This window comes from Pithys albifrons, chromosome 20 (assembly GCF_047495875.1).
Source record: "Pithys albifrons albifrons isolate INPA30051 chromosome 20, PitAlb_v1, whole genome shotgun sequence".
In the NCBI taxonomy this organism is placed as follows: domain Eukaryota; kingdom Metazoa; phylum Chordata; class Aves; order Passeriformes; family Thamnophilidae; genus Pithys; species Pithys albifrons.
Genome location: NC_092477.1, coordinates 11,690,651 through 11,704,270, shown reverse-complemented (window position 1 = coordinate 11,704,270; position 13,620 = coordinate 11,690,651). Strand labels below are relative to the sequence as shown.

The following is a 13,620-nucleotide window of genomic DNA, read 5'->3' as shown; positions in this document are numbered from 1 at the left end:
CCTGACAGCAACATATGGATCTCATCTCCACTGTATTCCAGTATCACAGTACTCCACAGTGACCTTGTAAACAGGCTCAATCCAACAGATTTTACTTCCCCCTGTCAGTGAGAAACTTCTGGGGCATTACAGGAATAAAAGGAAAAAACCACTGAATACTTTGTTCTATTTCCCACAATTCCCTTTCCCAACACATCCTCCTCGAGGCAGAGGTTCTCCCTCATTTCTGACTGCACATGTTTAGATTTGCTGCTCTGGTGATGGCCACGAGCAGCAGGGATGCTCAGATTATCCATTTCAGCTGTTTGCACCATTCCCTGAGTGAAGGAGAAAGGGAACCAAGAGCATCTGCTGTGACTCAGGGCTCATGGTGCTCCAGGAGAGCCCTGAGCAAGGCCTGGTGACCCTTCCAACCATGGGAGAAGCAAACGGCAGGGCAGAATTGCAGGGACATTCTCCATCACATCCCTGTTTGGTGCCCAGCCTTGTGCCAACAGCCCACAGGGACTTCAGAATAATCACAGAATCATAAAATCAGTTGGGTTGGAAGAGACCTCTGAGATCATCAAGTCCAGCCCCATTTTGATCACCAGATCATGGCACTCAGTGCCACATCCAGACTCATCTTAAACACCTCCAGGGATGGTGAATCCACCCCCTCCCTGGGCAGCCCATTCCAACAAGGCACTTCACTATCACCCCACAGCAAACCTCACCTCCCTGACCTCCCCAGGGCCGTGTGCCCAGCTGCACCCAGGTGGGGCCAGGCTCTGCTTTAGGTACCTGAACTCAGGTGTTCTTGCAGCAGAAATGCTGCGACATCCCCGCCCTGGAGATAAGAGCAGAGCAGGATTTGCAGTGCCCGTTATGGGGCGTGTTTGGGGCATATTAAAGTAAGAATTGACCCAGCATCAAACATTCCCTGTTCCAGGAATTCTTCCAGCTGCTGGTTACACAGAAGGTCCATGAGAGCCTGGGAGAATGTATCCACATGCTGTCTCTTCATTCCAGCCCATTCATCATTCCCTGCCTGGAAGCAACAGTTCATTTACAACAGCTCAGTCAGGATGGCAGTTCCAACCCTCCCCAGGATTGCCCCAGGAGAAGGTTTTGTCCCAGCTCCTCTGCAGCCACTGCAGCATCAGCTGAGCCTCTTTTGAAGTCACTCAGTTTTAGAGTGTGATAGAAATGAAGGAAGAGCAAAGACCTGCTGGCTGTAGCTACTGTCAATCCCAACCCAGTGACTCATCTCTCCAGAGCCTTCTCTTGGGAGTTCAGCAGGCACAGAAATTAGAGACAGAGTCACAGGCTGGTCTGGGTTGGAAGGCACCTTAAAGACCATCCATCTCCAGCCCTGCTGCCATGGGCAGGGGCTCCTCCCACCACACAGAAAGGAAGAACATAACCAGCCAGAAAACCCTGCAGGCCATGGAGGTGATTTCCATTTTCACTGGATGTAGATTCAAACAACTCTTGCACAGAGTAGGAAATATTTCCAATTTAGAATGGAGGAGGAGGAGGAACTCCTGGGCTTACACCAACAGACTGGACCTTTGTGGACAGGCCATGCCAACCAGCCCTGGCTCCCAAACCTCCCAAACAGCAATCCCAACAAACCCCCAGGAGGAGCCCTCAGAGCAAAGCAACCACAGAGTCTTGACATCCCCTTGTCCCCTTTTCTGTGTCTCACATTTGTTTGGCCTCAGCTTTCTCTTTTCCTTTTAAGGACCCTCTCAGCAGGTTTGGCTGATGTCGATGGCCCTTGCCTTCTGCCAAGGACAATCTGCATCTACTCTTGGGGGAAGCAATTATTTAAAAGCCCTCAGGTGGTGCGGCAGAGCGCGGCTGACGTGCCATCTATGGAAATCAGAAGGTGTCTAAAGAGGGTGTTTACAAGCAGAATGCTGCTCAAAGTCTGCCTTGGTTGCAGATAACAAGGCTGAGACAATGACAGATTTCCTTCCCCTGGCAGCCAAGAGCAGCATCCCGTGATTGCCTTCGCCGTGTTTATCCAGGATGCTGGGAGAGAGCAGGCACCAAATATGCAATTAATTGGCAGTTTGCAAGAGCATATTGCCTAAAGATAAACAGAGTGGGTGATCGTGTGGGGTGGAAAACGGCTGAGTGCTGCAGATGTAGTGTTGACCCAGTTTAAAAAAAAAAGAGAAAGTTTTTTGTTCTCTTGGAAAATAATTGTACTGAAAGGAATACTTTTTTTTGCGTGGTCCCTCTGGCCTTTGAATATTCTGTGTGTGTAAGCCATTCCAGGCTCCTCCTTAATGTGGAAGTTTGTAGTAAATTATGAATTTGCTGGAAACTTTTCCTGCTGACATCAGGGGAGCGATTCAGCTGGTGCAGGAGCAGACAGGTACATGGCAACACCACGCAAGGGCCTTTGCTCTTCACACAGGGTGCTTTGCAAGGAGCACAAGACAAGACTCCTGGATCTAACTGGGAGTCAGGGATGTGAAAAGGAACAGAACTGCCTGGGACAGACAGAGGAGTGGGAAGGAGAAGGAAGGAAGGAATGCTTATTCCCAGAATCATGGAATCACAGACTGCTCTGGGTGGGAAGGGACCTTAAAGCTCATCCCATCCCACCCCCTGCCATGGGCAGGGACACCTCCCACCAGCCCAGGCTGCTCCAACATGGCCTTGGACACTTCCAGGATGGGGCAGCCACAGGTGCTCTGGGGAAGAATTCAGGGAGGATTTGGACCAGGAATGGGGCAGGGGAGCAACTGATGCTCAGGAATTAGAGAGTGCTGTGAGAGGAAGGGACAGGCTCCAGTTAACAAATACAGATATTGTCAGACAAAAAAGCACAAAGATGAAGTGAAAGCCAGAATCAGGCAAGGAAATAAAGAGATAAGGGAGAAGATTGAATGCCCTGAGGAGCTCAGGATACACCCCATGGAAAATACACCAGGGTGGCCCACGGAAAGGGGAAGGCAACTCGAACGTGATGCTGGACAAGCTGGAAGCTGGAGAGGCATCAGAGGGATATCTGTGACATGATCAGGGCAGCAGCACAAAGCTGGGGATCAAGTGTGAGGCACAAATGCTAAACAGAGGAGGTCTCACTTGCAGGAGACAGAAGGCACTGGGAGGAAAGTGCTCCATGCAGAACTCACTCAGTGTCCTGCAGCTCCTGTGCCCAGCAGCAGCAGGCAATGAAAATGGTGCCCTCACAGGACAAAAGGACACTCTCCCCTCTCATTTTTGGTGTTCAGTGCTATAAAACTAAAGACTGAGGCTGTGAGAGATCTCCCACTTCATCCTATTGTGGCCACACTGGCATTACCAGCAGTGATCAGACCAACAAGAAAACAAGTCAGGACCTGGCAACCTCTTTGCAGGGAAAATGCACCGAGATTGTATCTGGCCTGACCAACCTGACACCACCAAAAATTCCTTTACAGGAATTCCTGATCCCATGGAGAGATTGTCACTGCATGCTTTGACTTGTTTTGCTTGACACTCTCCCTTTGCCCTCAGCCCAGGCTGTGACCAGTGGGCAGCCTCATGTGCTCTGTGCACTCCACAGGTGATGACCTTCCTTCTTCCACACCAAGGTGGTTCCAGGTGAATTCTTCATGCAGGACTCAGTCCAGATTTCCTTTGAATTCCCCTGAAGGCCAGACCCTAAGGAGGAACTGGAACACCAACACAGAGCTTGGTGTTCCAGAAGCATGGCAAAAATTCAGCAGCTTTTTAAAAAATCTTTTTCTTTTAGATCAAAGTTTCTGTATTTGGGTACCTAAAATTAGCTATCAAAATAAGTGACATTTTATTCAGAGATGCAAAATTTCCATTGATTTTAATGGATTCAGCATCCCAGAAAACTAGGCCACTTATTTATGTACCTACACAAGCATTTGCATCCCTAACTTGAAGGAGCCAAGTTTGTAAATGATGACCTTATGTTTTAAAAATCCTGAGACAACTCTGCATGCATCAGTCTGTTATTCCCTTTACTTCTGTCAGCAAGGCTCATTCAGAGGTAGATTTAAGCTGTGAAATGTGCCTTTAAAGTTTCCTGCAATAAGGTCTCCTCTATTTAGCAAAACACTTAGGCAGAGTTAATGTCTTCCCGAAGAGGAGCACTGGAGTGAATCAAGGCTAACAGCTCCCTCACAGCCCTTGCCTGAGAGGAGGAACCAATCTCTGCCTACCCACAGCAAACGGCTGATCCCCATGGGAATGGCTCAGCAGCCCTGAAGACTCTTTCTGCCTCATCACTTGGCCCCTGGAACACACTCTAACATCAGCAGTACTCGGGTCTGCAGAGCAGGGCCAGGGAACAACACCGAGGAACTGCTCCACAGGTGATCCAGGATGGGTTGGAGGGGACTTGGAGCAACCTGGGACAGTGAAGGTGTCCCTGCCCATGGCAGGGATGGGACTGGATGAGCTTTAAAGTCCCTTCCAAGCCAAACCACTCTGGGATTCCAGGATTCTGAGGCACCACTCTGTGCTGGTACAGACCAGAGGAGCTCCTCAACCTGTTCCTTGTGCTGCAACTTGCCTGTTCCGAGCCCTCTGAGCGCCTCTCAGGAACTGCCACTGGGCTGCCCAAGGACAGAGCTGTGTAATTTGTCCCTGGTTGTTTAAAACTCTTGGCAGGAAACATTAGATACAAACTGACAGGACTTTCACAGTTAACAATGTAACCTAATGAAGTGAAATACTGCTGAGAGAAATATTGTGACAGGTATCCATGGCTTCAAATACAGGGAAAGACGTGGCGGGGTAGACTGAGCTCTGCAGTCCCCCAGTCCTGACTTTGAAGGGAAGTCACCAGACCCTCCTTCCCTCTGTCTGCTCTTGTGTCAGGCTGGTTTGGTCACACAGCACTGAACCCAAGTTTGTGAAACTACAGAGTTAAAGAAATTCCCAGAGAGGAGCCAGAAGCGAGCTCTGCTCCGATCTGCCACATTGTCACATTCCACAGCTGTTCCAGCAGGAGCTCAGCAGTGGAAGGACATGGATCGTGGCAGGGAAGGGATGAGGAACCCCTGAACTGGGACCCTGAGTCTCCAGCACTGTGTGTGCAGTGTGTTCACAGAGCTCCAGGGGCTCCCTGGGCTCTGAGGTCCAGCTCCCTCCTGTGGGATATCGACCTCTGGGAGAGAGTTGCTGCCACTGCTCACAGCTACAGGCACTTCTGCTCTCCTTTATCTCCTGCACTGCAGCTCAGAGCCTGAATTATTCAAAGCAGACTCCAGTAACAGCTCCTTGGAGCAGGGGCCACACAGGCACACAGATGGCACGGCCCACCCCCATCCCCAGGCATGTTCCACTGGACAATTAGTGCAATTTGTTAAGCAGGCAGGAGGCAGTGAGGGGGAGCAGAGGGGTTGGTGCCCATGCCCTCTCATCCCTGTGTCCTCAGAACAGAGGATGCTGCAGAGGGGCTGCAGCCAACCTGCCCTGGCTGGGGACAGGCCACAGGAAGGATTGGTTTGGTTATTTGTGATCCCCCCCACTGGCTCAGCTACAAGGAATTAGAAGCCCCAAGGAAACTAATGACCCAAAGCAGCAGCAGGGAGGGTTTCCCTGCTGTGATCTCACTGCAGCACGCTCAGATTGTTTCCTGTGCTGTGAGAGGGTTCTGTGCACAGAGCAGGATCAATAACTCCATGATAAATATATACACACTGTGACACAGCCCTGGTAACCCTCACTCAGCACTCCCACCCTCCATGCTGCTGCCTCCTTCTGCATTGGCCACACTGGAGACACATAAAGCTGCAGCTTTCCCAAAAAACCCATGTGCAAACTGAGCATCTGGACTTTGAGGGAAGTTAAACACTAGGAACTAATTTGGTTTCCATGGTGAGGGACTGCAAAGTTTCACTTACCCGAGGACGAATGGGAAGTTTCCATTTTCTGGCCCCAGGTAAAAGCGTAAAGAAAATTACATCTGGCTGGGAGTGCAGACAACTTACTTGGAGCAAAGCAAAAGAGAAAATGAAGCAGGGAAGTGGTGCAGCAAGGGCAGTGCTGCCTGAGCAACACCCTGTGTGGGGCACCCTGGCCAGGTCTTTGTTATTACCTGTCCAACGTTTCTGTACAAGTCAATAAAGAACACCCTGACCTGTGGTGGGGATGTGCTCCAGCAGCTCTGAGGGAACAAACAGGCAGCACAATGGGAATTTGAGCTGTGTGGAGGGGCAGCAGAAGACCCTGCAGGGCTCAAAGCCCACCCCAAGCCATGCTGAGCCCTCTCTCCCAGCCCCTCACTCACAGAATCCCAGACTATTCTGAATTGGAAGGACCCACGAGGATCATCGAGTCCAACCCTTAAGTCAATGGCCCACACAGGGAATTGAACCCATGACCTTGGCATTATACAACCAAGTTTTAACCAACTGACCCCTCTGTCCCAGCCATGCTGACCCCTCTGTCCCAGCCCCTCTGTCCCAGCCATGCTGACCCCTCTCTCCCAGCCCCTCTGTCCCAGCCATGCTGACCCCTCTGTCCCAGCCCCTCTGTCCCAGCCATGCTGACCCCTCTGTCCCAGCCCCTCTGTCCCAGCCCCTCTGTCCCAGCCATGCTGACCCCTCTGTCCCAGCCCCTCTGTCCCAGCCCCTCTGTCCCAGCCCCTCTGTCCCAGCCATGCCGACCCCTCTGTCCCAGCCCCTCTGTCCCAGCCAGGCTGACCCCTCTGTCCCAGCCCCTCTGTCCCAGCCATGCTGACCCCTTTGTCCCAGCCATGCTGACCCCTCTCTCCCAGCCCCTCTGTCCCAGCCATGCTGACCCCTCTGTCCCAGCCCCTCTGCCCCAGCCATGCTGACCCCTCTGTCCCAGCCCTCACCCCCATCAGGCACAGCCCATGCCCACACATTCCCTCTGTACAGGAGGTTGTTGAGCTGCTCTGGACAAACCCAGAGAGGCAGAGCTGTTCAAAGCCTCTGCTCTGCTCCCTGCAGTCCCCTCCATCATCAGGACACTGCTTTCCTCAACACTTTAAGCTAAAGCTGTTCAAGGGAACGTGAGACGTGCCAGGCTCTGTATTTCTGGTGGGAGCTGACACTGCCAGCACTGGAATTCAGAAGGGAAGGAGTCCTCAGACAAGGAGACTGATTAAGAAACATAACTGACACTGGCAAATAGCTTGAAGGATTTAAAACCCCAAAACTAAATCCATCCTCAACCCAGAAATAAAACACACCAAAAAAACTTTACTTTTATACAAGTCAAAGTTAATTTAAAGACAAGGAAACACTCTGAAGGTCACATGGATCTTTCATGTACCCACAGACCTGACAGTCAAGGCAGTGTTTTCAAATTCCACTTGAAATAAATTTAAAATTTACTGGTGTTTCTGAACTCAATAAACTAGAGTTTCACAGCAAAGGACAAACAGGGGCAATTGGATGAGATCAAACAGCATTTTCCAGGGGGTAAGAGGGACTGCCTGGAGCACTGGGAGGATGCCATGAACTCTTTGGAAGCTGGAGATGTGTCTGCACTGCAGCCCCACCAGGAGCATGTCCCACAGGCAGGGTGGTTTGGGCTGCCCCAGGAGAGCCCCCTGGATCCCCCACTCCCTGCATGGCACAAACGTGCCCAAGGATGTCCCAGCTTTGCCTTTCATGTGTTGTTGTCTCTGTGAAACACAACTTGAGTTCCATTCACAGAGGAAAATGATTCTTTGTGTGAGAAAACACGTAGCAGGGTTAAGTGTGGCACTGTTGTTGCCACACCACAGCACACAGGAAAGAAACAACAATAATAGTAACCAAAGTTTAAAAATATCTCTGAGCATATTTCCCTACGATAGAGAGATGCTCATGTCTAAAACTGGGTGAAAAAAAGTCTTAAGAAATTGTTTTTACTATTTTAACTGAAAATACAGGAGGCTTTTTCTGTCTCTGCCTACTCAATGACCCCATTTCAAGACATTTTGCAACGTTTTCATTACACAAAAAGGGGGAAAACAGAAAGAAGGAAAGAAATAAAGTCCTGGCTTTTGACTAGTGAAAGCTCAAAGCATGTCAGAGTTCCAGCACCTTCCCAGCATCTTCCAGCACCTTCCCAGCACCTTCCCAGCAGGCTCAGAGAGAGGGCAAGGGCTGGATGTGACCAAGCTCTGCTGTGATTTCCTCAGGGGAGCTCAAAAATGCCTGTTTGGGTTTTTCTTGTGTTATTCCCAACTGAATCCCTATCAAGTCACTCATTTTCCAAGCCCATAAAAATACATCCCCACACAAGAAGGAAGCCCCAAACCCCCAGATTTAACCCAGAGCCTGTGTAATGACTGTCCCTCCCTCCTGGTCCCTGGGCCTGAGAGCAGAGTCTCCCTGCAGAGCAGCAGCCCCCACACCGTGCCCTCTGGAGGCCATTAATAAATAATAAATGAGCCCACTCAGGAAGAGGGAGAAAAAGCCTCTCCCTGGTTGTTCTGGAGCACAGTGAGAGGCACAGAAGGGACAGTCTAAGGGGCCAAGCAGCTCTGCAGTGTCACAGGTGTTCCCTTCCACCTCCTCCCCTCCCACTGTGCTCCTGGAGGTCCCAAACCCTCCCCTGCTGCCCTGGCTCCTGATTCCCTCCTGCACCTCATCCCACTGGGACTGAGCCTGGCAGGAATCTGCTTCCCATCAGTTCTGCTGTGTCTGGGCTGTGGGGAGGGTGTTATTTCTTGGAGGATGAGGCTGTTTATTGGCTGGGGAAATCTCCAGTGCATTTATTTTGTTGTTGTTTGTGAATTTGGATTAGAGGCATCTCCTTCCTCCTGACAGTTGCTGGCAGCACACTGTAAAAACATGATTAATTAAAGTGTGACTATGAATCCACTCAAAGGCTTAGAGTTTTCCTCCTCTAACCACTACACAGAGAAAGGGCCATTTAGCAAAGTTCAGACCTTGAAGCAGATCTCAAAGTACACTCCAGTTTAGCTCAGCAGAACAAGGAGCTTCAAACTTCAACACTTAAAAGCTACGAGCCCTTGGAGAGGAGAGACTTCTGGTCCAATCCCAAACACAGAAATAAATAAATTAATAACTAAGAGGTAAATAACCAGGCCGTGCTCAAAAAGGACTTCAGCAGCTCAGCAGAAATGCACTGCTCAGCTGGGGACTCCTCCTCAGCCTACATGACATTTCTGCCTTTGTGGACAGTGGAACACACACAGTCCTGAGGTTTCAGACTGAAACACATTCTGGCTCTTGCTCTGTGAGAAGCCACTGGAAATGCTGGAAGACCTTCAAAACTGAGCAATATAGCACTTGAAAAAGAGACACAACTTGACTAAATTGAAGAATCTGAATTTCCTAACATGGACTTAAAAGGTGCTACTGAATCTTTAATGACTGCAAGGCAGAGCTGGCTCAGTCTGAGCAGGGCTCAAGGTCTTCTTTTGAAGAAGTCAGACTTGAAAAAAAGCAAAATAAGAAAAATGTCTGCTCCATTCCAAGGTCAGAAAGGGTTCCACCAAACTCTGCATCCCTCCCAACTCCCACTTCCCAGATGGGAGTCACTCCTGGCTCCGGAGCACCCACTTCAGACTGAGCACAATGAACTGGGGAAGGGAGAACACGCCAGGCTGGGAAGGTCCTCCCTCAGCAACAGGTTTGAGGGCAAATGTGCTGCAGACACAGATGCAAAACAGGCTGTTTGGCTATTTATTTCAAGAGCACAGAACTCTTGTGCATTAAATGGTAGTTTTAAGCATGAACCATTTGCAGGTAGGTGGTACTCCCAGCCCTGGTTCCTTGGTTGGTACTCCCAGCCCTGGTTCCCTGGTTGGTATTCCCAGCCCTGGATCCCTGGTTGGTATTCCCAGCCCTGGTTCCCTGGTTGGTATTCCCAGCCCTGGATCCCTGGTTGGTATTCTCAGCCCTGGCATCCTGGTTGGTATTCCCAGCCCTGGTTCCCTGGTTGGTATTCCCAGCCCTGGCATCCTGGTTGGTATTCCCAGCCCTGGGATCCTGGTTGGTATTCCCAGTCCTGGTTTTATGGTTGGTATTTCCAGCCCTGGGATCCTGGTTGGTATTCCCAGCCCTGGGATCCTGGTTGGTACTCCCAGCCCTGGTTCCCTCCCTGGTTGGTATTCCCAGCCCTGGGATCCTGGTTGGTATTCCCAGCCCTGGTTCCCTCCCTGGTTGGTATTCCCAGCCCTGGTTCCCTCCCTGGTTGGTATTCCCAGCCCTGGTTTCCTGGTTGGTACTCCCAGCCCTGGTTCCCTGGTTGGTACTCCCAGCCCTGGTTCCCTGGTTGGTATTCCCAGCCCTGGTTTCCTGGTTGGTATTCCCAACCCTGGTTCCCTGGTTGGTATTCCCAGCCCTGGGATCCTGGTTGGTATTCCCAGCCCTGGTTCCCTCCCTGGTTGGTATTCCCAGCCCTGGGATGGACTGGCAGCTCCAGGGATGGATCCCTGGGGGAAGCAGGGGCTGTGCCACTCCCTGCTGTCTGTGGGAGTTCCAAGCCCATTTTCCAAGCTCCCACACTCCCTATTTCCCATCCCCAGCACCACCTCTGATCCCCACACCATCCCCACATCCTCCTCTGCATCAGCCACTCTGGGTGAGACAAACCCAGGCTGTGGCTCTGAACAATCATCTGGGAGGCAGAGCCATCAATTTACATGTGCAAGACCAGGAATGCAAATTTAAAATCTCACATTCAAGGTTTGGGTGAGGGTATATAAATATATAAACTCTTTGAAAGGACAGCAATTATTAGGGATTATAAATATGAATGCTAATTTATGTGATTTCTACTGACATTTTCTTTCTAATTCAGCCTTTATTCCTTTTCTTGCATGCAGATAAATTCTAGATAAGAGCATTGAGATGTGCAGAAGGCTTAATCCAACAGAAACCCCTGATATGCAATTTAAGGATCTCAGGTTCATTAACAGTCCCAGGAGCATCTTGTTTAACCCAGTTTATTGTGTAGGACTGGGAACATCTGGGAGACAGAGAACAGCAGAACCACCTTCCTACAACCCCCCTGGAGTGCCCATGCCAGACTCCTGTGGGCACAGAGCTCCTCCCAGGGCATTCTCCATCCTCTGCCCATTTACTGGGCAGACTGGGCAATCCTGGAAAGTCTGTTCCCAGAGATTCCAGCATGACCTGTCCTCTCTGCAGGCATTTTGATGAGAAAATAAATCCCCAAACACTATCCCTGTCATCAACCCATTGATTCACCTGCCAGCAGTTTCAGTAATAAATTAGATCAATATCATCATTGTGTGTCCACACAAATGTCAAATCACAGCCACTGTGATCCATGGGGTGGGTGTTTCCTGGAAAAACAGCATTTATCTGTATCTGGTAGAGAAGGTGCAGCTGCCCATCCACATCCCACAGAGATGTTTCCCACTGAGGCTTGGACCCTGTAACTGTTCCATGGACTAAATCCTGAAAAATCTGATTTCACTCAGGCAAAAAAATGTTCTTTTTTTTTCTAGTTCTGTGCTCATCCAACTGCTTCCTCTCCAATAGCTCCAACTATGAAAGCCCAAAACTTCCTCAAACTTTGTGGCTTTCAATGTACTGGCACAAGTCAATATTTTGTGGCCATGACCCACCAACTCTGGTTTTGTCCCTGACAGGGACAGCTCAGGCTGACACAGGAGAACCCAAAGCTAAAACACAAGACCCCACATTTGCTGGAGAACAAACCCTGCCTCCAGGCCAGGCCATCCCAAACCAGCACCAACACATTCCCCCTTTCCCCCCCAGCCCTCCCTGCTCTCAGACCCCAACTGGGATCCTCTGGTGCCACTGGGAGCAGCACAGACCTGTGGGGTGGTTGGCTCCTCCAGCACATCCTCGGTCTGTGGCAGGGCTGGGAGCTCTCCCTGCCTCTCCAGGCAGCCTCTCCACAGGACACAGGGCTGGGAGCTCTCCCTGCCTCTCCAGGCAGCCTCTCCACAGGACACAGGGCTGGGAGCTCTCCCTGCCTCTCCAGGCAGCCTCTCCACAGGACACAGGGCTGGGAGCTCTCCCTGCCTCTCCAGGCAGCCTCTCCACAGGACACAGGGCTTGGAGCTTCCCATGTCACAGCCCTGCACCTTCCCACCCAGGCCCGTGTTTGTCTGGCAATTACCCACCCTAAATTCCTTCCCCTCCCCACTGCTGACACCTCTCAGATGGGTGGTTATGAAATCCATCCTCTGGTGTCTCTCAGTGGCCCAGAAAACAGCCCTGCCTGTGCTCTGTGCTCTGCTCAGCCTCTCCAGAGCTCACCCAGGCAGAGACGCTTCCCAAGCTCCGGATCTGCCCCTTCCGGGGCTGTGTTTGGATCTCACATCGGGGCCTCGTCAGACACCATCCCAAAGAGCATCCAACAGGGCTCCATTCTGCTCTGCTGCCTCCAATTTAGCTTGTTAACCATTCCCAAAAATGAGTATATTTTAATTACTGTTTTCTGAGAATTGGGATTATTTTCCGTCTAAATATATTCGTCTGATTATCTCCAGGATGAAATTCATTTGGCTAATTACCATCTTTTTAATTTGTTTAAGACTGTGTTTCTGTTTCCTCTGCTGTAACACCTCCCTGCCAGCTCTGCCTGCATTTATTCAGTGTCTGACAGGCTCCCATTTCGAGGAACAAACAGAAGGTTTCCACACAAACATGCAGAGCCCCAAGCCTTGCAGGAGCCTGTGATCCCACCCAAAATCCAGTGGAAGGAAGAACATCCTTCACAGCCTCTCAGCCTCCAGTTCCACTTCCAATCTGTGCACACAATCCAAGCCCTCCTCCAGTCAGACCCCACCTTATGTAACTCATCCAGATCTCATTATTTGCCAAATCCCAGCAGTTTTGTACCTAATGCTGGGATTATTCCATCATTGTCTCATTACTACCCCAAAACGAGGGAGACAAACTCCAATTTCATTACCAACATCTCCATTCCAGTCAGTGACGTATTTACTGGAAGAAACCAGATGTAATTTTATTAGTTTTCTAAACCCTCCCAATAACAAACCATAAAATCTTCCATGGGCAAAGCAAATGAGACCAATGGAGACAGCAGGAGAAACTCCAAATATTCCTGAGCCAGTGGAAATGCTGCCCACTGGGAAAGGTCATGGCACCTCCTGGAATTACAGACATGGGCTTGGACTGCAGGAACACCAGGAGAGCATCCAACAGCTTGGGAAAAGCTATCCCAGGGCTGCCTGGAGCCCGTGCTGGGCCACCCCAGCCTCAGCTGCCCCCACGTGCCTTTCCCATGCCAACACATTCCCATCAACTCACAAAGCTGTTTGTCCCTCAACAGGGCACATTTTCCAACCAGCTTTGTTGTTCTGCAAATTATGGGCTATAAAGAATTAATGGTGGAATATAAATCAATTTAGTTCACTGAGAGAGTGTGTGTTTTATGTGGTAGAGGTTTTCAGAGAAAAGTAATTAGTTGATTTGGCATTTTAATCTTCAGAAAAATAAAGGAGCTATTTTTCTGCTAAGAGGATGTGTTTGAACACATAAACATATGCTGCATTTTCTGAAACTATATTAAGAAATATTATTTATTGTTTCGATGTGGCTGAGAGTCACTTCTATTGTCTCAGGAAGATTCTTGGCGATAAAGATTTCCCTCCATGGGCTGCATTTTACTTTCCAAAGTGCCTGACCAGGGCTCAAAAAAACTCCAGAG

The 13,620-nt window shown here is 50.1% G+C and overlaps 1 protein-coding gene across 7 annotated transcripts in view; it reads right to left on the bottom strand.

Annotated features, from left to right (window-relative positions):
• The window catches only part of DAB2IP (DAB2 interacting protein), a 167,044-nt gene that overhangs the window by 74,541 nt on the left and 78,883 nt on the right, over nt 1-13,620 (bottom strand). The gene's annotated exons all lie outside the window — the stretch shown is intronic.